At 43.8% G+C, this 23,703-nt stretch overlaps 1 long non-coding RNA gene across 1 annotated transcript; it reads right to left on the reverse strand.

Moving 5' to 3' along the window:
* Positions 1-11,176: 11,176 nt before the first annotated feature.
* On the reverse strand, positions 11,177-12,886 carry LOC145799212 (uncharacterized). The gene is made up of 3 exons (XR_014341233.1): positions 12,730-12,886; positions 11,897-12,630; positions 11,177-11,690 (listed from the first exon to the last, which is right to left on the reverse strand). It is a non-coding gene; the product is annotated as an uncharacterized LOC145799212 (long non-coding RNA).
* Positions 12,887-23,703: the final 10,817 nt, after the last annotated feature.

Raw genomic sequence — 23,703 nt, forward strand, 5'->3', positions numbered from 1 at the left:
TGTACTAATATTCCCTACCTAACTGCCCTCTGCCTTGTAACCGTGGGTAATGAAAAGAACACTGCTTGTCCGTCAACTAGATCATCAGATCGATGAAGCCTTTTACCTCTAACCCAGAGTGCTTTGGGGGAAACTGCCTCCTCGGAAGCAATGATGCTATACTACCTTGCAAAAAGATAAATAAAGCAAAATAAGGAAACAACAAGAAGAAAAACGGACAGCATTTCGACTGTAAATAAAGACAACATACAGTTGATAATCACAAGCTAAAAGAACTATTCTCAAACACTGATTGCTGCCCCCCTAAATCACTACCTCAAATCTGATACCCAGACTTGCAAACTGATACATACATTCCTGTAGAGACACTCTAAAAGCACATAGCAAACAAGTGAGAGCCAAAACACCCCTATGGAGAGGTAGGGTTTCCCTGTCCTATATTGTTAGGAGCTAGGGTTTCACTACGTACGCAGCGGTTTCAAACAACTTACATTCGGGTAAACCACCTGTCCTAGTTTGGAATGGTCACTATAGCTTCCGCTATGTAACTAGGTCGAATGGTCAAAAAAGGGTGCCTCGGTGAAAACTGAGGTTTGTGTTCCCATCGTGGCAGAGCCTGTAACCGGTCAGCCTTATGGCACTCTTTTCCAAGTAAGCCTTCGGTAAACCGTTCAGGAATAGCAAATGGCAAACACGGTGTCCTAGGCGCACCAATGCAAATGCAATGCAAAGAGACACATAAGTGTGAACAAAACAACATATCATGATGTTCGAGTCAAGTTCTCTAAATCCCCAACAAAGTCGCCAAAAACTGTAGACCGCCCAAATTCACTCCGCGCGTCCCCCTTTCGGAGAGGGCGCGAATTGGGGTTCTAGCTACTGCAATTCGGACTCCTGTCATGGTTCTAAATCTAATCTCACAAAGTGCAATGTAAGACTGATAAATCACCAAAGAGTTCAAATCTGACAAATCGTTTTGGAAAATCGATTTTAATCAAAAAGCGCCAAACATGGACTGCTTTGCCAGATTTCAGAGTCGCCACCTAAATATTTTATTTTGAAAAATTTAGGAAACCTTGACTTGTGCCTAAGGCCACGTGTCAGTCACCACCAAAGTTGTCTCAGCTCGAGAACTTAGGTACGAGAGGGGAAGGTCCTAAAATGAGCACCCCTGCTCGCCCGATCAAAGCTCGACCTCTACTAACATGATATGTTGTTTTTGAAAACACATGTGTTCTTATTCTGGTTATTAATCTAGAATTACTACGTGACGCACATAGCATACAAGTATAGACTAAATCACTCGATTTGGAACAAAACATCTCATGTTTGTTTTTCGAAAATGGTTTGAAAGTGCTACTCGCAAGTAGGCTAAAACGCGGATTTGCCACCCTCAAGTGGGCTTAAGAAAACGTGATTTGCCACTCCGCAAAGTGGGCTTAAAACTCACAATCAATGAATCGACCCAATTCAAGCAATGAAGTCTTCATCCACAGGCATTCATGCAGTTAATCACTTAAAAACATAGCCTCATGGTAAGCATGCTAAACATGGCAATCATTCACACTCATGCAGTATGCTAAAGCATAAACACTTACAGTGTACTCCAAGCCAAAACAGAAGCTAGTTAGTAATCAATGCATGATCCTAGCTATATCAACAATGTCTAATGCAACACATGCAATAATGCGACTAAGTAAGCTCGGCTATCTAAGATGGCATATGAATGTAACACTCGATAACATGCTTTGAAACACGTATTCAAGTAAGTATTGAAATTCAGTGCAGTTTGAATGATGCACTGAGCCCGGTGCATGCAATACGAATGAATGATGCACCCATGCAAAGCATAAGTATGCTAATTGAAACATGGCCTAATCTAACCACTGAAAAGCGGGTAAATAAAAGGGAGAAAGGAATGGGGTTGGAAGACATGCACATACACACGCACCCTTCTTACAACATTTGCCCTCTCGGTAGAGGGTCCGAATAATTAAGCTAAGCTAACTGGCTAAGCTAATCAAACTAACTAATTAACTTGCTTAGCTAATTAATTATTACAAACCAAATAGAATTGAATAACCAGCTAATCTAAGCTAATTAAAATATTACAACACAATTAAACTAATTAATTACAACACATGTAATTAACTACAACTAGCTAGTAAAGTGGTAAAATGGCCTCGCAGGCGAGGAAGGCATGCATGCTCGGTCGCGTCTTCCCAGAAATCCACCGCCTTGCCTCAAGATGCTTCTGTTTGAACACCTTTAGACCTCTGAAAATTGTGCCAACTTCTAGATTGCTTCTGACTGATCTCAGGAATATGCTGAAGGATGATCGGCCAGAGATGGTGGCCATCGGCCAGTAATGATGGCCGGTCGGCAAGCTTTGATGGCTGGTCGGCCAGTTCTTCCTGTAATTTCTTCTTTTGCTGCAACAGAGCACAAACAGAGGCATGGCAGTGTATTTGCAAGGGAATGTGTGTTTAACCACACTCCTTATCATGTCTCAAGCTCAAAGGAGTGTAGTGCTCAGCTCTCGAGCCACCAATTACGTATCTCAATGCATGATGGCCAAAGAGTAAAGCTTGCACAATGTTGATGAATGCATAAACATGACTCGACGAACCTCCACCCTATCATGCATGATCAAAGGTGTTGGTGACCTAAGGAATAAGGCATATTTCATCACTTTGAATATGAAACGTCCCTCGTTCCTCGTGTTTGGATTAACGTCCGATCCAAACACATACAATGCAACACACATGCAAACAACATGTTTATCGATCAATGCTAAAGTGGCATGCACAAGGCTCTATCATGTAAGCAATGCATGCAAGACATGTTAAGGAGCTAAGGCATCAAAGCTAGTGAAGTATATTACACATGAGGCATGCACTATCAATCTTGAATGGTCAAACCACACATGGACAGGCCTAAGATACTTCAAAACAGTGGCCAAAACTCAACAAAACTTAGGCACAAAAAGCAAGGAATGCATACTCAACTCATGGCTCGCAAGCAAGGCATAAAGGCACAACTCTTGAACACAATTAAAGAGCGATAAACATGAGAGTATGACAAGGTTATATGCTCTGAAATCATATGTCAAATGACGATATATCATGCAAATAGCCCAAGCAAAGCATGCCAGAGGACTCAAGAATTAAAGCTAGTGAGGTGCACAACACTAGGACTATGCAATACTATGCACAAACAACCAAACCAGCCCAAAACAGAGCTATATCATGGCAAATCAGTGGCAAAAACATGCTGGAACTAAGGCTCAAAGGAGTAGCAAATCATACTCCTTTGGTAGCTCACAAGTAAGGCACAAAGGCACAACTCTCAAAAGCACTCAAGGAGTGAAAGAAGTGAGAACATGACACATGTATATGCTCTGAAATTATATACCAAATGATGCCACATGATGCAAATAGCTCAAATAAAGCATGCCAAGAGACTTGAAACACAAAGCTAATTAAGGGCTTTTACACTATAACTATGCAAGGCAAGGAATATATGATCAAGGCCACTCAAATCAGACCTAAAGCATGCTAAAACAAAGCCAAAAACATGGTAGAGTAGAGCATACACATGATAGAAAAATAAGCCAAAACACCAAGTATGCTAGGCTAGTGAGTGAGATTGTAGTACAGGTACATGAAGCATGCAAGAGGTGACTCAACCAAGCCAAAACAGAGCTACAACATACTGAAATTAGCCCAAAAACAAGCTGAGATCAAACCAACACATGCTAAAAAAAATGCTCAAGTATGAGGCCAACAAGACATAGAACCAAGAAGCAAGGAGGGGAGGCCACCCCCTCCTACTGTAGACCTTAAAACATGGTTTCTACCACTGAAATTCCTCTAAGTTTCAGTGGTAGAAAGGCCAAACAAAGGGTGCCTCTAAAACTTTCAAAGATGGTACCAAGCCTAAGTAAATAAGGCACCCAAGAGGAGAAAACACCCTCAACACCAAAGAGGCCTCAAACAACCATTTTTAACACTTTAAAATATAAGTTTTTATAGTTGAAAGCTAAGCCAAAAGAAGCATGCAAAGATGGCTAAACACTTAAGCAAAACAAAGCTTAAAGAGGGTAACTACTCACCCTTGAAGAACAGCAGCAAAGCAGGCCTTCCTCTGAGCCAAAACCAGCCTTTTGAGTCCAAACAAGACCCTCAAGTACCTCAACAACAAAGTGATGGTGCTTTACTAGGTGTTGTAGTGCAAAAGTGAAGACAAAACACACTTTAAGGCTCAATATAGTATAAATATATAGAGAGAGCGGGAATTCTAGAGAGAGGGATATTTTCTGCTCTCAAATTTTTCTGAACCTCTGGAAGGGGAGAGGAGCCTCCCTTTATATAGAATCACAAGCCTCAAGCTTGTTTGACAAGCTAGAAGCTTGTTACAGTCCCTCCATACACGTCTATGGAGGATGCCTTTTGTGCCCAACAGCTGGCATAGCTGGCACCAAAAATATCTGCAAAAGCAAAAAAAAGGGCCTCGGCCAAAATTATCGCCGACCGACTATTAAAGGGGCCGATCGGCCATCCGTGAGGCCAACCGGCCACCACTAATGGCGGATTGAAAAAGGGCATGGCTGATGGGCACGGGGCCTGGCCGATGGGTTGTAGGGCTGGCTAGCAGGCCACCCTCTTCCCTAAGAAACAAAGCCACAAGCTCTTGGTCCGCAACCAAGCACAAAACAAACAAATTGAGAGGCTCCAAGGCAAGGCACACAGCCGAGACCTTCAGGAACTCAAAACAAATACGAACTTAGATGATCATCGAGTGTTCAAACGATGACGTCCCAGCCTTAAGGATGGTCAAAAATGGGGTGTCTGCACCATGATTGAAGATAGCTCGGCTGTGGGCCCTTCTTGCGGCATTCTGGATGCATCCATCACACCCTCCCTCGTCTGGCAATACGAGGAAGGCTTTTTATCTAGCAGTTCTGGGTCAGGTAGTGAACCAGAATCTGATTCCATAGATTTTGTGGAGTCAGAATCAGATTCCAGTTCTTCTAAGTTAGAGTCCGGTATTCCTAGGGGTGATAACCCGGATACCATTATGTTGTCCAGCTCGTCTTTTTCATTTTCTTTTGAGTCGGTTGTAACCGAAGAATCAGACGAACTGGAGGTTATTAATGAGAATGGTACCGCTGTGGCTTTTGAGTACTTTTTTGTGCCTTTAGTTTATAGCATTAATCAGGACTTTCAAAATTTTGATGAAAACGACGAGGAAGAAATTCCTTCGATTTTGAAGCATTTGATTGATGGAGAGCAGGAGAGGTTTGTAAAACCTTTGGTTGATGAAATCACCTCAATTAACGTTGGTACTAAGAAGGATTCGCGACTGGTCCAAATCGGGTCCACGTTGTCTTCGGAGGAACGTGAGCACTTAGTTGCTTTATTAAAAGATTTCAATGATGTTTTCGCGTGGTCCTACAAAAACATGCCTGGAATTGATCCTGAGATTGTACAACACCGGATCCCTCTTGACCTAGAGGCCCGACCTGTTAAGCAGAAGCTTCGAAGGATCCGCTCGGACTAGGCTCTGAAAATCAAGGAAGAGGTCACCAAGCAGATTGATGCAGGGTTCCTGTTAGTATCTGAGTATCCTACTTGGTTGGCCAACATCGTTCTGGAGCCAAAGAAGGACGGAAGAATTCGGGCATGTGTGGACTTCAGAGATCTGAACAAAGCCAGTCCGAAGGACAACTTTCCTCTGCTGCATATCGACAAATTGGTGGATTTCACTGTGGGGCATGCGCTGTTCTCATTCATGGATGGATTTTCGGGCTACAGTTAGATTTTGATGGCAATCGAAGATAGGGAGAAAATTGCTTTGACTACCCCATGGGGAACTTACTGTTATAGGGTGATGTCGTTCGGTTTGAAGAATGCTAGGGCTACGTATGAACGGGCTGCAACTACGATCTTGCATGATATGATCCATAAAGAGGTTGAGGTGTACGTAGACGACATGATTGTCAAGTCCAAGGAAAGAGAGGGCCACTACACCGCCTTGAAATTTTTTTCCCAACGGATCAGAGTATCAGTTACGACTGAATCCTCAGAAATGTACGTTTGGTGTTACAGTAGGGAAAATGATGGGGTTCTTGATCACACAAAGGGGCATCGAGGCCGATCCTTCTAAGATTAAGGCCATCTTAGAAATGCCACCACCAAGGACTAAAAAGGAGGTGCGAGGCTTTCTAGGTAAAGTGCAATTCATAAGACGATTTATTGCAAAATTAACCTTGACTTGTGAACCACTGTTTGGTCTTCTGAAGAAAGGAAAGAAATTCCAATGGGATGACCGATGCCAAGTTGCTTTTGAGCAGATCAAGCAGTATTTACATAACTCACCCATGTTGTCACCACCAGAGTTGGGAAAATCTTTGATATTGTATCTGTCAATAATCGACATGACAATGGGCTGCATGCTTGCACAGGAGTCTGAGGACAAAGTGGAGAAGGCTATCTATTACCTGAGCAAGAAGATGCTGGAATATGAGACCCGCTACACTCCATTGGAAAAGGCTTGTCTGGCCTTGGTATGGGCTACCAGTAAGTTGAGGCACTACCTGTTATCTCACTCTGTAATACTGGTTTTGAGACTAGATCCCATCAAATATCTCTTCGAGAAACCAGCACTTACAGGTAGGCTAGCCCGTTGGTTGCTTCTTCTCTCTGAATTTGATTTGAAATACATGACGCGTAAGTCAGTGAAAGGGTGAGCAGTAGCGGAGTTCCTAGCCAATCACCCAGTAGAGGGAGATGAAGCAGTAGAGTATCTGTTCTCAGATGAGGCCATTCTGCAGGTTTGAGAAGAGATCTGGACTATGTACTTTGACGGAGTGTCTAACCAATACGGGTAAGGAATAAGGGTGCTGCTGATAGCGCCCAACAATACCCACATACCTTTAGCTTTCAAACCCCGGTTCAAGGTATCAAACAATGAAGCAGAGTATGAGGCATGTATCGCTGGCTTAGAAGCCGCCCTAGAACTAGGGGCAAAACGGTTGAACGTCATTGTGGACTCGAACCTGGTTATGTCTCAAGCGAAAGGAGACTGGAAGGTTAAGGAAGAAAGGATGAAAATCTATCACCAAACCCTAGATGTTCTAATTCCCAGGTTTGAGAAGTTAACCTTCTACCATTTGTTAAGAGAGAGCAACAGGTTCACAGACACTTTATCAACTCTATCTTCTATGATAGACATCCCTTTTAGAGTCTGAATGCGTCCAATCATCATTGAACAGAGGTATGTGCTGGCCTACAAACTGATTGCCGCCATAGATGAAGTACAAGATCCGAACCCCTGGTATCATGACATCTGGAACTTCTTGGAAAATGAGGCTTATCCACCAGGGGCAAATGCCAAAGACAAGAGGACAATACAAAGAATGGCAGCTCAGTTTATCATCTGTGGGGGTAAATTGTATAAACGGGGCCATCTTGGGATGCATAAACTGTGTGTTGATGCTGAGGAATCGAAACGCCTGATGGAGGCCATCCACGGAGGAGAATACGGAGCGCACATGAGCGGGGTGATACTAGTTCGAAAAATTCTCAGATAGGGTTACTACTGGTCAACCATGGAGAAGGATTGTATTGGCTTTGTCCGGCGATGCCACAAATGCCAGATCCATGCAAATCGCTTGAACATTTCTGCGTCGAAGCTGTACAACATGACTTCGCCATGGCCATTTTCAGTTCGGGGATTGATGTGATTGGGGCAGTTACTCCGAAAGGGTCGAACGGGCATGAGTACATCCTGGTGGCGATAGACTACTTTACAAAGTGGGACGAGGCCCAATCCTATGCAGTGTTGAAGGCGTCACACGTAGCTAAGTTCATCAGGAATAACATTATCTATCGATATAGGGTCCTGAATGAGATCATCTCGGATAATGGTTCCTACTTCAAGAAAGAAGTGATCGACTTGTTCGAGAAATACAACATGGCTTTTCATAAGTCATCCACATATAGACCGCAGACCAACGGAGCAGTTGAGGCCGCCAACAAGAACATCAAACACATTTTGCAGAAGATGGTGGAAACCTACAGGGACTGGCCAGATAAGCTGTCATTTGCTCTTTGGGGCTACCAGACATCAATTCAAACTTTTACTAGGGCAACTCCGTATTTCTTGGTTTATGGAATGGAGGCTGTTCTGCCTATTGAAGTTGAGGTTTCGTCGCTGCGAGTGATGGCTGAGTGCCAAATAGCGGACGCAGACTAGCAGCAGAGCAGGTTTGAAGAACTTATGTTGTTTGATGAAAGAAGGCTGAAAGCACTGTACCACATTCAAGGTTATCAACACAGAATTGTCAGGGCTTTCAACAAAAAGGTTAAGTCCAGGAATTTCAAAGAAGGGGATTTGGTGCTCAAAGACAACCGAGCTCCCATCCACGACCCTAGGGGCAAGTTCAGACCTAATTGGACGGGTCCCTACATCGTCAAGTCACTTTGGCCGGGTGGAGCTATCTTTCTTATGGACCTAGATGGCCTAGAGTTCTCCCAGCCTATCAATATGGACAAGTTGAAGAGATGTTATCCCTGAGTGGCCCGCTAGGCTGAAAACCCAAAAAGGCGACCTAGGCAAAAATTAGAGCACAGAAAATTTGAAATAAGAAAAACTGAGCTTGCAAGGTTGAAAATCTAGAAAGGGCGGCCTTGGCAAAAGTTAGAGTGCAAAAGGAGAGTGTTAATACACGAGTGAACCCGAACCGAACTACGTAAGGCTTGATTCCCATCTCTGGGATACGTAGGCAACTTCATTCTGAAGTCTAGCCACAAACACTTCCAAATCAACTGTGTCTATGTGATTGTCTTGGTCATCTTTGTCTTTTTAGCGTCCAAGAGTTCGGTTGTGAGCTACAGTGCAGTGCTATTCAGACAAGGGGCAACTTTCCAGTCGCTGGATCCGAGGTTGTACATCTCTGTGATTGATCTTGGGCGTGTCCAGTTGTGATCCATATCAAAAATGGTTTTGAAAAGTTTTAATAAAAGTTGATTTTGCGCAAATTACTCTTTTTACAACTTAGACCATTTTTGGACCAAACGGAAAATTTTCAGTACCCACAACCTTCAATTCTATTGATTTCAATACAGAGTTCTACGGCTCTTGATACAAATTGAAGTTGTTTTTTTATTACATTCAAAAAGAAAACTTGAAAGTACAGATTAAAGCAATAAACTTAGGGCATGGCTAAGTCAGGTGTTCCTGCGCCCCCTCCCAGAGCTAGTGGAAGCCTCATATGCCAAAATAGGCCTAGTCTGTGCCTCATCTTCCAGCCAAGCTATGCATTCGCCAGAAAGGGCAGAACTGAAAGTGAGAGCGGAGGCCAGAAGTTCTCTTGTTCTCCATGCTGTGGTGTATCGGTCTAGCTGTGGGCCTCAAATAAAAAATGAAGCAGGGTACTCTATCCCCTCTTTCGGACAAGTCTGGTCGTGGCCGAACTGGCGCCTGAACCGAAATAGAAAGTAGAAGACACAGTGCGTCAAGCCAACTAACTGGATGCCAGGTTGCTGGGACATGCTATAGCTTATCTCAGGCAGATCAAACCAGGGGCAGTGCCAAGAAATGTCAACAGTAGACCTGTTGCACATCTAGTGGCACCACCACCTCTCATTCAGAAAGTCAACTAGCCATGGGCGAAAGAAATAGCCGCGCGCTGAATATACTGGCCAAGAGTCCACTACTTTCAACTTATCCATCAGCCATACCTAGGGAGGGATTAAAAATAAGAGAGATTAAAGAATACAGAGGTGCACGAGAAGAGAAAAGTAAGAAAAGGGTTTTGAGAGAAAAACAGAGCCTGAGGGCCGAGTGATGTGAGAAACACATGTGAGAAGGGTGGGAAACATTACCTGCAGCAGTAGTGGACTTCCTGCAAACGTGGTTGTCTTCCGACGATGGAAAGCATCCAAGCCCATCAAAGTTTCAGTATGTGTCATGCCAATGCAACTCTTGCCCTCTTTCAAGCCTTGGACAACTTCAATCAAGCGAATGCTAGATCCTCTAAAACCAAGGGCAAGTAAAAAATGGGCCAACATACACAAGAAGAGGGCATACTGCCGAAAACTTTGCCAAAAGTGGTCACCACAGTTGCCGGCGTTAGAAAACTGATGAATAAGATTGGGGATGTCCAACTCCCCATTGTGAATCAAAGCTTGGGCATCATGCAAAGTGAACCCACACATCCTTCCTAAAGCTTGGATGTGGCCAAAACGCGACTGGGGCAAGATTTCCTCATCGCGCCGAGATTCCATCAAAGCTTGGAATTCTTCGATTGTGGGGCATATCTCTTGTCCGCCAAAGCTAAACACGTGCGTAACCGGGTTCTAACACCTAGATGCGGCATGGAGGAACGGAAAACACAGCGGAGTACAGCTCAGCGGGAATAGTGCGTTTAGCCTAAAACCCCGAAAATTTAACTTTTTCGAGCCATCCAAAGTCGCAATCCAATTGGAGAGTTTTTCGGCGAAGAATGGTTCCATTTGGGGCAAAAATGGAGCTGAAATGAAGAAACCACAAAGCTGGAACTCTTATGGAAGATAAGGCAGTGAGTGGAAGATAGATGTCGACGTTTCGGAGGTTCTGCCATCAATGGCCGGCAGTGGCTCATCAATGGCTGGCAGGGGCACATTGATGGCCAGCAGAAGGAAGTGATGGCCGGCAGGCCATATTCCATGGCCGATAGCCTCTCCCTCAAGCTCAATGACCTCTTTTGGGTAGATTCAGTTGTTTGCTGCAATGGAGTCTTGTTATTTGTACCTTGCAAGGTCTTGTTTTGGTCCTGTTGGACTTGGGTGTGTTTTGTTTAAGACGTGATAGTCTTCGTTTTGTTTATCGAGTTGTAATTGTCTCTGTTTGATTATCGAGTTGTAATCATCTTTGTTTTGTTTATCGAGTTATTGCAATTTGCTTATCGAGTTGTTTGGCCTGTTAAGGCCTTGTGTTGCTTATTTAGTTGTTTTGTTCTTTTCAGTTGTTAGTCAGTTCACTACCTGATTAAGACAATGCAATTTGACTGTGCAGTTTTCAAAAGATTAATCTCATTTTCATGCTGTGCGATATTATGCGATGCTTAGAGTACAAAATGCAACACTTTTTAAACCAAAGCTGAGTTTTCATTTCCAATCACGGTTTCTTTTTGCAAAAGAGTACAAGTTTTAAAGAAAATAAAACTGTCTAAGGCTATACAATGTACTAATACTACTGGCAAAAAGAAAACAAAGCAAAAAATATATGAATCGCTGCCGACTAGCTCAAGCTCGAGAGGCCCTCTTCGTCCTCTTCCTCGGTGGAGCAGACTCTGGAGCACTGTCACCATCGGCACCGTTGTTTGAAGCTGGATCAGAGCTTGAACTGGAACCCTCCTCAGCCTCTCCAGCCTCGCTACTGGCAGAATTCGAGCCGCCGTCATCGTCTCCCCCATCAGATGACTCAGACTGTGGACTTGCTACCTCAGCCTCCTCGCTCGTCTCGTCATCATCATCGCCCAGAATGGGCTTTGAAGGGCTACTCCCGCTGCGGATGCCCCTGGCTCTACCTCGATTGTGTGCCTGAGCCTATCTCCCTCTCCTCTCTGCTGCTGGGGGAGGAACTGAAGGTCTTGCTGTGGCTCTTGTTGCGGCGTCCGATGGGGCTGGCATCTCGAATGGAATCTGAAGAGGGCATTTTATGAAGACGTATTAGTTGTGATGTATATCAGATGGTGTATATCAGATGATGTATCGATGTAGTGTATGGGAACAGTGTATCTATACGGTGTCTTAGTGTAATGTATCAGATCAGTGCAGTGTGGAACAGTTAAAAATGCTAACGCGTCAGTAGAGAGTTTCATGGCATGAAGTACGAGTTGAAAACCTACCGGAATCCCATAGAGGCTGAGCAGATCCAGGCTCGTCTGTACCATCTCTGTCAAGGAAGCCACTAGCTCAAGGGCCTGCCCTGTGTACTTTATCGGTGCCTGCAAGTACATTGAAGGGATCAGTATTCTATAAAGCATAATTTAAATGAAGTAAATATGCAAAATGTAAAGTTTGGTGCATATCGGGGTCGGGCCTCGAGCTCCAACAAGTGCGTGACTAGCTGGTGCGGGCTCGATGGGGATCTGGCAAGTCACCCCAGAACGTCTCCGATAAGTCAGTGAAGTAGGCAGCTCTGGCCATCTCGGCTCCTGTCTCACTCCGGGATCCCTCCTGCCACGAGTCCTAGCTGCTCTAGCTCCTCTGCCTCTCTCCCTTGCAGCTAGAGCTCTCGCCCCCTCACCTCCACGGACGTCAGTCAAAGGCGGCATCAGATAAGTCTGGATAAAGGTCGCGTAGTTGCCCTCCACACAAAAGTAGTCCGCCTCCAGACCTACCATAAACTGGATCACCTCCTCAGCAGAAAGTCTGTGTGTCTCTCTCATAGATGCTGGAGGCGCCATCGGTATAAATGGGGGCAGGTAGTCCTAGACTCTGTCACGCAAAATGCTCGCCTAAGAACCAAGCACGGCAGATCAGGCCCTCGAGGAGAATATGATAGCGAGCAACGACCGTGGTTTGCGTCGTACTGGGCTTGGAGCCCCGATGGTATCACCTCCCATGGCTTCCATGTGATCTGAAGATAAGAAAATGAACAGGTGATTAATTACCATCAGTTGACTAATGTGTATGCATCAAGTTGTTTGAAAAACAGGATGACTTTGTTTTGGGTTACCTCGTGCGCCATCACCGTGTCTAAGTACTGTCGGAAGAACATGAAGTTCTCCCGGGTCCTACGACGAAGCTGGCCATCGTATACCCGAGAAACGAGACTGTCACAGGGGTCTCCTCTGTAGGCTCTGGAGCAAGAGCCGGGAAATTTGCGTGCACCCACAACTACAGGAAAATGTGATCAGTACAGTGTATGAGCAGATATAGAAAACGCAAAAAGCATACAGTGTATGAGCAGATACAGAGAATGCAAAGTAGATAATACGTGTGTTGAACAAGTGTAAAGTAAGAAATGCTAAGTAGAAAATGTAAAGGGAAAAGGGGGAACTAAGATGTGTACCTCCCAAACCCTCCAGTAGTCGCCGATCAAGGTCCCGCTCATGCGGCAGATCGAGCTCATATATCCATACAGAGTGGTGAGGCCGACTGCGCCCCAGTCGTAGAACTGAACTCTCTGGAGTACCACCAATGCGCTTAGAAAGTACAAACCCATGGTATTCCACCTGTTCGAAAACAAGGTGGTACCGAAAAGGAACATGAGAAAGCCTCTGGCATACTGCTCTGTCTTGTCAACTATCTCAGGCTCAGCTCCTCTGTACTGCTCCTCGAACCAGCTATATCTGACCATGCCTGCCCGGAGTGTCGGCGGGTGTGCCCCAAGCAGCGCGGTCCACGCAGCCTTCCACCCCCCCATGTTAGGGTCGAGAGGGATCAGATCACTTCTCACGCCTAAGCCCGTGATCATGGAAAAGTCATAGGGAGTCATCGTCATCTCCTTTGTGGTGGAGAAATGGAAGGAGTTGGTGGTATCCCACCACCTCTCCACAAGAGCCCTTAAGAGAGGGCGGCTTGCTACGATCCGTGTCAAGCTGGAGCAAAACAGACCAAAGCCGGTCTCGTCGATGATGTTGCGGACCTTGACTGGGAGCTCGCCGTACCAATCTCATTTTATCGTGGTACTGTAGCCTCTGAAAGAGCGGAATCCATCCTATAGTAATGCATGAGATGCAATCAATCAAGTACAGTTGCAAGCACAATTGAAGGTACAAATGAAAGTGCATTTAAGTGTGAATCAGTGATGTATGAGATACGGCTAGATCAATGCAGTTTGTGCAGTCAGATCAAAATAGTGCAAGAAATGCGAATAGTTCATGGCAGTGCTGCAAAAAAGTGAAGTTCGTACCTCCACGGCGATAGCTGATAAGTGAGACACAGGCTCTCTCAGTAAGAAGTCATCTGGCACGTCCTCGGTAAAGTCAGTGAAGGCCATGATGCCTCCCGTAGTAGGTACTACATGAGTGTCAGGGTGATACCTCGCCGAATCAAAAGGGTGTATGCTCTGTGGTAATAGCTCAGGCTCGACCTTCGGCTTGGCTGCAAAGACCGCTGCAAGCTCTATTGGAGGAAGTACGGGGACGGCCCCGTCATGTGGGGACATCATCTTCCATCTGAAATGGTTGCAAAATGAGCAAAATTGGGAAAAAATGCGGAAAATGGTGAAACTTTGAACAGGTCAAACCCTAGGAGAGAGAAAAAGTCAAAGAAAGTCGAAACCCGAAAAAGTGTACTAACCTTGGGTGAAACTCGAGGGGAATGAGTCTTGAATGGTGGAAATGATGAAAGAAGCATCAAAATCAAATTCTGGTCGGTTCAAAGTGAAGAGAATAAGAGGGTTTCTTACGAAGAAAATGTTTTTAGGGTGTTGGGAAACGCGTAGAATGCACGGATCTAGAGAGAAGGAACAACTAGGGAGCAAGGGAAATGATTTTCGTGCAAGGGGTTGTGAGGAAATGAAGTGATTTTGCTTGTACTTAAAGAGCCACGGCTGAAAAGACCAAACTGCCCAAATCTGCCATCGATGGCCGGTAGTGTGTAATTGATGGCCGGCAGTGGTCACTGATGGCCGGCAGGGGGCCGACAGCATCTCCTGATGGCCGGCATGCCTCCACCAGCTCCCCTTGCCTCTTTTACCTTGATATGTGTCTTTGGATTCCAAGAAATGCAAGGTGTGCTCAAAGTTTGACTCAAAATGCCTCCACGGAAGCTCAGAATTGCGTTTCCAACACACGGTGATCATCGCTCGTCAACACACACAAGGTGTATCCTTTTTTTAACATGTTGCAACTCTCCAAGGGGTAAATTTGGCGTTGCCTTTGAGCCGTTCTCGCATTGAACATGTTCCCACCGTTGCATTGAACATGCTTTCATCCTTGCATTGAGTATGCATCGTGCATTACCATGTTTCCATAGAATATGCATCGTTGATTATCTTACATTGATTATTGCATCGAACTTGCATTATCATGTTTGCATAGAATATGCATTTTGCATTGAATATGCATTGTTGATTATTTTGCACAGAATATGCTTCAGTTTCGATTCTTGCATGTTGTGCATGAACATACCTCAAACATCATGCTATGGTCATTCGTTTCGCATGAGACATGCATTGTATTACATTGCACCTATCAAGTTTATTTCTCATACATGCACGATATTGTATGTATGGTTCATTTAGAGGAATTCCAGGTAAAACCATTCCTCTCCCCCATCTCGTTGGTTAAAGACATTCGGGTACGCTCGATGTTTACATTGACATTCTATTGGCTAGAAACACTCAGGTACGCCCGGTGTTTACACTAACACCCTGTTGAAAGTGTCTGGGTCATGTGCCTGATGCTTCTGCTTCCCTCTCTCGCGTGTGATACGCTGAGAGGTGCTTCATTTCCCTCTCTCACATGTGATATGCTGAAGGGTGCTACCTTTCCCTCTCTCACGTGTGATACGCTGAGAGGTGCTCCATTTCCCTCTCTCACATGTGATACGCTGAAAGGTGCTTCCTTTCCCTCTTTCGCGTGTGATACGCTGAGGGGTGCTTCCTTTCCCTTTCTCGCGTGTGATACGCTGAGAGGTGCTTCATTTCCCTCTCTCGCGTGTGATACGCTGAGAGGTGCTTCATTTCCCTCTCTCGCGTGTGATACGCTGAGAGGTGCTCCCTTTCCCTCTCTCGCGTGTGATATGCTAAGAGGTGCTTCCGTTTTCCCTCTCTCGCATGTGATACGCTAAGAGGTGCTTCCTTTCCCTCTCTCGTGTGTGATACACCGAGAGGTGCTTCCGCTTCCCTCTTTTGCGTGTGATACGCTAAGAGGTGCTTCTGTTTTCCCTCTCGCTTGTGATACGCTAAGAGGTGTTTCGTTTGAGACTTCGGATATTCTCGGTAGTCGCTTTTAGCCTTTCCTGCGTGAGGTGCAATGAAGATTGTATAATTTTCGTACATCCTTTCTATTGAAATGTGTGAGGCTGCTATAACTTGTCGGTATGCTTGAAATGTTGTATTTATTTTGCATAAATGCTCCATTACAGCTTCTTTTGCATAATCATAAGTTATGTTCTTGCATCATACATGTCATTTGCATTTTGCCCCAGCCTGCGGGCGCATCTATATTGTTACATTGATTGTTTATTGTTACATTGATTGTTTGTCTAACTCTTCGGCCTTGTTAAAAATGGGTCGTCTCTAGGCTTTGACATTCACTCCCGTCATTTCATGACTTTCAAGCTCTGTCAAAGAGGGGCAACTATAGACACCTCATTTTTAACCGTCCTTTAGACTTGGATGTTCTTGCAGGGTACATCCAACAACAAGTTTGATCACTCGTCGAGTACTTGACTTTCGCGACGGAATGCTGCAGGTTTGATCCTTCCAGACCCTATTTCCATTATGTCTCATATTTGGACCATGTGTTGTTTTGGCATAGTGGTGTTCATGATGGCCTGTCGGCCATCATTGAGGGCTGCCGGCCATAGGCTTTGCCCTTCTGGCCATCAATAGGCCCTGCCAGCCATCAATGAGGCACTGTCGGCCACCACTGATGGCCGGCCGTCCACCAATGTTTTAGTAGATATTTTTGCAGATATTTTGACAGTTATTTGCACAAATTAGCCTATCTACTTGCATGTGGATGGCTGGATTTGTTTGAAGGCTTCTAGTATCTCCTATATATAGAGCTCATCTATATGCATACAAAGGGTTACAAAAGTTTGAGCTGAGCTATATCTCTCTCCTTCTCTCTCTAGAATACTCTCTCTCTATATTTTGTGCTTGAAAGTGCGTTTTCTCTTCACCTTTACGCTAGCACCCTTAGCCAAACACCTTCACCTTAGTGTTGAGGATCTTGGAGGCCTTGTTTGAGCTCCTTGGAGTGGTTTTGGCTTGGTTTTGGCTCAGAAGTTTGCTGATTTGTTGCTCTGTTTCAAGGGTAAGAACCTACCTCTTTTAAGCCTTGTTCTAGTTCATAGCTTGGCCATCTTTGTATGCTACTTTGAAGCTGGTTTTAGTCTCAAAAAAGTTCTATTTTTAAGGCTTAAAAATGTTGGTTTGAGCCTTGTGTGGTTAGGGGGTGGTTCCCCTCCTTTGCTCTTTGGCTTGTAAAGCCCTTTGAGCCATCTTTGGTAGCCTTTGAAATAACCTTTGTTTGGCCTTCTAACCACTGAAACTCAAAGGAATTTCAGTGGTAGAAAGTTGGTTTTGAGGCTCAAAATAGGAGGGGGTGATCCCCTCTCCTTGTATCTTGTTTGCTTGTGTTGATGGCCTCATACTTGAGCATGCTTTTCTACTCTTTTGTGACTTAGTTCAAGCATGTTTTTGGCTTTTTTTTGACATGCTTTAACTTTGATTTTGGCTAGTTGGGTCACTTCTTTCTTGCTTTTGGTACTTGTAGTGAAATCATGCTTGTTGGCCTAACATGCTTCATGTTTTAGCCTATCATCCTAGCTTGTGTTAGCTCTACTTCAGTATGTTTTTGCCACTAATTTAGCATGCTTTGACTCTGTTTTGAATGGTCTTCGCCATATAAGACTTGTTATGTATGGTTGTAGTGTAAGTGCCTTGACTAGCTTTGAGTTTCAAGGCCTCTAGCATGCTTTGCTTGTGATGTTTGCATGCCATGGCATCATTTCATACATGATTTCAGTGCATGTAGCCTTGTCACACTCTCACATATTCCACTCTTTCATTGTTTTTGAGAGGTGTCCTTTGTGCCTTGTTTATGAGCCAATACATGAGCATGATTTTCTTGCTTTCTAGGCTGCCATCTCAGCATGTTTAGGTCACTGATTTGGCATGATTAAGCTCTGTTTTGAGCTGGTTTGATCACATGAGCTTTGCTTTATATGCTTGTAGTGCAATTGTGCTAAATTGCCTAGCATGTGTTATTATTTTGGCCTCTTAATATAGCTATTCTTAGCTTATTTCAAGCATGTTTTAGAACTCCATTTAGGGTGTTTTAGGACTGTTTTAGACTGTTTGTCCCCTTTGAGCATTGTGTTGCATGCCTCTAGTGTTGTGTCCTTCACTAGCCTTAGTGTTTTTGGCTCTTAACATGTTGTACATGAGATGTTTGCATGTTATAGTCTTATTTCTCATGCCATATCAGCACTGAATTTCTGCAATCTTTCTCCATGCTTCATTCTTTCATTTGCTTTGAAAGTAGTCTTAAGCCCCTTGTTAGCTCGAGCATGGAATTGAGGCTCTCATGCCTAATGGTTTTAGCCTTCTCTTGAGGGTTTCTACTAACCAAAAGCATGAGGCTTCTTTCATGCTTAAGGTGCTTGTGGCTGAGGCCATCTTTCCTATTAGAGGACTTTCACATTGAACTAAACCGGTTAATGAATGGTTTGGTAACTTAAAATGTGTAAACAAGAATTGAATCAAGTAAAACATGCCAAGATAAGCATTGTTGTTTGCATTCCATTGTGTTCAATCGGACGTTATATTGAACATAAGGAAGATTGGTTCATTTCATACTCAAAGTGATGAAATGAGCCAATCTCCTTTGTCTCCATTGCCTTTGATCTCTCATGATGAGGTAGTGAACTTGTGTCTTTGTTTTGTGCATTTATTGAAAGTGTACAAGTTGGATCTTTGGTCATCATGCATTGTGAATGCTTGATTGATGGTTTTGGATTCAATGGTGCCACTCCCTTGATGTTTTGAGATGATAAAGAGTGGCATAGTACAAACATGTCCCTAGAAGAACCTACATTTTTCTCTGTTTTGTGCTCTGTTGCAGTTTGGTGTCACAGCACACCAGTGGCTAACAGTTCTTCATTGTTGGCCAGCAGGTGGCCGGCAGTAGCTTCTCATGGCCGACAGGCCACTGGTGCACTCCCCATCATTGTTTTGGTAAGGTTCAACAGAGAGTTCTTGGAGACACCCTGCAAACAGAGCCTCTCAAGAGAAAATCGGAAGGCGTTTTGGGGCGGCAACCGAGAGCATGCATCTTTCATTACTCGAGGCAGAGCTAAGGCAACCTACCTTACATATTTTGCATGCTTAGTTGGTTTTGCAAATTAATTAATTTGTTAATTAGTTAATTGTTGTAATAATTAGTAAGTAGTTTACTAGTTATTCGATTGGTTTATAATAATTAGTCTAATTAGTTTAATTAGATTAGTTAGAATAGCTTAGCTCTAATTCATTTGGACCCTCTTTTGCGATGGCATATTGTTGTAATAAGTGCGCGTGTGTGTGTGCATGTCTTCCAACCCTACTATTTTCTCCCTTTTATTTAACCGCTTTGGATGGTTAGTTTTAGGGATCATTTTTTATTAGGATACCTTATGCTTACATGTTTGTATCATTCATTTGTCTTGCATGCACCGGCTCGGCGCATCATTCAAACTGCATTGTATTTCAATACACTTATTTGAATACGTGTCCTAAAGCATGTATCAAATTGTTGCATTCATATGTCATCTTAGATAGCCAACCCTATTTAGAGTCATATTGTATGTGTTGCATTAGGCATCTAGCATAGTTAGAACCATGCATTATTTCTAACCAGTTTTATGTTTTGGCTTGAAGTACACTGTAAGTGTTACACTTTAGTATCCTTGCATGAGTGTGAGTGTTGCCATGATAGCATGTTTTTCATGAGGCTATTTGCTTAAGTGCTTAACTGCATGAATGCTTGTGGGTGAAGGCTTAGTTGCTTGAATTGGAACAACTAGATGATTGTGAGTTTTAAGCCCACTTTGCGAAGTGGCAAAATCATGTTTTAAGCCCACTTGAGGGTGGCAAATCCACGCTTAGCCTACTTGCGAGTAGCACTTTCAAACCATTTTGAAAAAAACAAACATAAGTTGTTTTGTTCCAATTCTCGTGATTGAGTCTATACTTGTATGTTGTGCACATCACATAGTAAAGTTAGAGTAATAATCAGAATAAGAACACATGTGTTTATAAAACAACATATCATGCTTAGTAGAGGCCGATCTTTGATCGGGCGAGCGGGGGTGCTCATTTCAAGACCGTCCCCTCTCGTACCCAAGTTCCCGAGCTGAGGCAACTTTGGTGATGACAGACACGTGGCCTTTGGCACGAGTTAAGATTTCCTAAATTTTTAAAAAATAAAATATTTAGGTGGCGACTCTGTAATCTAGTAAAGTAGTCCATGTTTGGCGCTTTTTCATTCAAAATTGATTTTTCAAAACCAATCGCCAGATTTGGACTCTTTGGTGTTTATCAATCTCACATTGCACTTTGTGAGATTAGATTCAGAATCGTGACAGAAGTTTGAACTGTAGTAAGACCAATTCGCGCCCTCTCCAACAGGGGGGGGCGCGAAGAAAGTCGGGTCTACAGGTACCATGTAAGTTAAAAGGGAAAAATGCCCTAATTTGAATTAAATAAATTATTTGTATAATTAATGAAATCAACTGTGGAAATATGAAATTGATTTGGAAATTATGAGATTGGGGAAAATGTGATTAAATGGTGTAGTTGAATTGATAAATCACTCACCTATGGTAAAGTTGATAAATCATTTGTTTGATAGATTTATTTATCTGTTTAGAAATAATTGTTTTGGGCTATCGGTGGAGGATAGCCATGATTGTTGTAGAAAATGCATGATGATTAGGTAAATTGAAACAAATCAATTGGATTGTATCATTAAATATGATGGTTGGATTAACACATTGAATATGTGATTTAATTGGTCATTGTATATGACAACATGTTTAAATACATTGCATAAGTATCTTGTTTGGGAGGAGATGGGGGATGTAATCCATTGTTTGGAAGGAGATAGGGGATGGACTCCATTGATAATTAAGTTGGTCGGAATGTCTAGGGTGAAAGTCCTGAAATCTTATATATATTTGGGTGCCGGTTTTCTCGGACGTAGTTTTGTAAAATGACAAGTGAATGGAAGTATATGAATGACGTTTATGATGAAGTGTTGATAAATGAGTTGTAGTCTCATTTCGAATTGTTTGAATAACAATGAGCTATGTAAATGAATTGATTTTGATAAATAAAGGGGAGTGGATTGATTAGGATATCAATGTTGATTTGTAGTGGATTTGGTGTAAGTTGGTTTACAAGTATTTAACATTTATCAGATGCTAATGTTTTAGTTAATTCTCATATGTTGTTTAGCATATCTCTACTGGGCTTTGGCTCACCCTGCTTGAGACACCAATTTTCAGGTACATATGATATACCGCCTCCGAGATCTTATCTTGGGAGGTTTTGGAGTTGAAGACTCCCTTTTGTTATTCGTTTTGACGTTAAATGTATATTCAAGCCTAGGGCTTTTTGTGTATAGAGCTAGGACTCTTTTGTTGTAACCAAGCGACGACTTAGAAAGTTGTAGGCCCGTAGGGCATTCATTTTGTTGTGATCATGTAATATCCATCGTAATACAAACTCTGATAAATGAAAAGATGATATTTCTATTATGCTTTATGGATTTATTGAATGGTTGGATTATGTCTTATTTTGAGGGCGTTACAACTTGGTATCAGAGCGTATCGGGTTTGAATACTTTGGGTACGTAGGAAGTGGTTAGTGCTACAATGGGTTTGTCTCGCTTGTTAGAGACTTAAGTGTAATGTTATGTGCTTATATGATAACATGTTTATGTGACTATATGGGTATGGGATTTAGTTTCTAGGATGTTGATCAGGTCTATGGGTTTCCGGGAGTCTTGTTGGAAAGGCACTTGATCATTGTCGTTTCTAACTAGAACTCTAGCAGCGCCACGAGACGGTCATTATCCGGAAATGAAATTCATAAGTGTTTATGTGATTATATCCTTGTGTGGAGTGAATTACTATTATCCATTATGTTAGGACGCGAGTGAAATAGTTTCGACACATTTGTGAATGTGCTAATCCCTTTGTTACCTTTATTAGGATGTCAGGACGAGGTCATGGTGGTAGGCCTAAGAGGCAGGAGATGCCTATACCGGATGAGATTTCGGCGCAAGAGGAGGGTGTTGGTCAGGCCAACGTGGCTGAGCTAGTAGATCAGCAAGCCATGGGCGCCTTAGCCCGTGAAATGGCCAGAGCATTGGGGGAATCTATGGACATTCTCAGGGCTGAGAATCAAGTCCAAGCCCAAGTAGCTGAGGCAGGGCTGTCTTTTTTGAAGAGGGAGTTCTTCCGGTCAAATCTGGATGAATTTTTGGGTGATCCTAAGGAGCCACTGAAGGTGGATGAGTGGCTTGAGCAGATAACAAAGACGTTTGAGATGCTTAGCATCGAAGACGGGGGCTTGCGAGTGACCTTGCCATCCTTTCAGCTGAAGGGAGACGCAGGTCAGTGGTGGAAGTATGCGAGGGGCGCATCGGAGGGACTTGGGAGGCCTTTGTTGAAGCTTTCCAGGACAAGCTCTTGCCTGGTACAATGAAGGAGAAGCTAAGGGATCAGTTTTCGCAGCTCAAACAGTTGAACACACCAGTGGCTGAGTTTGAGGCCATCTTTACTAGCTTGTCTAGGTTTGCACCGGAATTAGTAGCGACTGAGGAATGCCGTTGTTTGGAATTCGAGAAGAAACTGAGGACCGGACTCATGTTCAGAGTTGTCGGGTCCATGATTAGGGATTGTGGGCGCCTTGTGGAGGCTGCAGCCTATCTTGAGACCATTATGCATGCGGAGGAGAAGAGGATGAGGGGCTCCAAGAGGAGTCAGGATGGCTAGGGAGACGGTAAGAGGCAGAGGGTTTCTAATCCTCAGCAGTTCCAGGGAGCGCATTTGAGGTCTACCTTTCCAGTACCGAGTTCAGGCTCTAGAAGAGGCGGTCAGCGAGACATCACCTATTACAAATGTGGTCAGATAGGCAACAAGTCTCCAGTTTGTCCACAGAGGGAAGGAGAGCAGCGTGCAGCATCATCTTTGGCTCGTTCTCAAGGCCAGAGTCAGGGCAGAGGCCAGCCGCTCACTTGTTATCAGTGTGGGCAAGCGGGGCACTTGAAGAGGTTTTGCCCGCAGTTGAGTGGCACATCTGGTGTGTCTAGTTCGAGGCAGACACAGAGTTACCAGCCAGTGCAGTCAGTTCAGGCCTCAAGGGCCAACCAAGGAGCCCCTTCGGCTTAGTCTGTGCAGCAGTCTTATGCTCCGAGAGGTAAGCAGGTTGATCAGAGACCTTCAGGGTGTGTGTATGTTATTACAGCGCCGGATCTTGTACCAGCTCCGGATCTTGTACCAGCTCCATCTGTTGTGAGAGGTACCTTTTTGTTTTGTAACTCGGTTGCTAATGTGTTGATTGATATGGGTGCATCCTACTCTTTTATATCTTCTGCATTTGCATCTGTTTTGGGATTGGAGTTGGCTCAGTTAGCATCTCCTATTTGTGTGGTATCACCTATTGGGGGTGAAATGGTTTTGAAACAGAGGTGTTGAGGCTGTGATATAGAGGTTGCCGATTGTCGGCTTCTCTTTTCTTTTGTGTTGATGGGTATGTTTGGGTTTGATGTAATTTTGGGTATGGAATGGTTATTGTCATACTGGGCTGTTATAGATTGTTACTGCCAGAGGTTACTGTATGTACCTTGAGCGGTGAGTGTTTCCATTTCTTAGGAGATCGGGTTGGTAGGGTTTTACCGCCGGTGTATGATCCGCGAGGGCGGAGTGAGCTTAGTTGTCTTCTCACTAGCTTTATGAGTAGTGAGTGTGATGAGACTCGGATTGA

Source organism: Camellia sinensis, chromosome 9 (assembly GCF_055761805.1).
Source record: "Camellia sinensis isolate YWXY chromosome 9, ASM5576180v1, whole genome shotgun sequence".
NCBI lineage: Eukaryota > Viridiplantae > Streptophyta > Magnoliopsida > Ericales > Theaceae > Camellia > Camellia sinensis.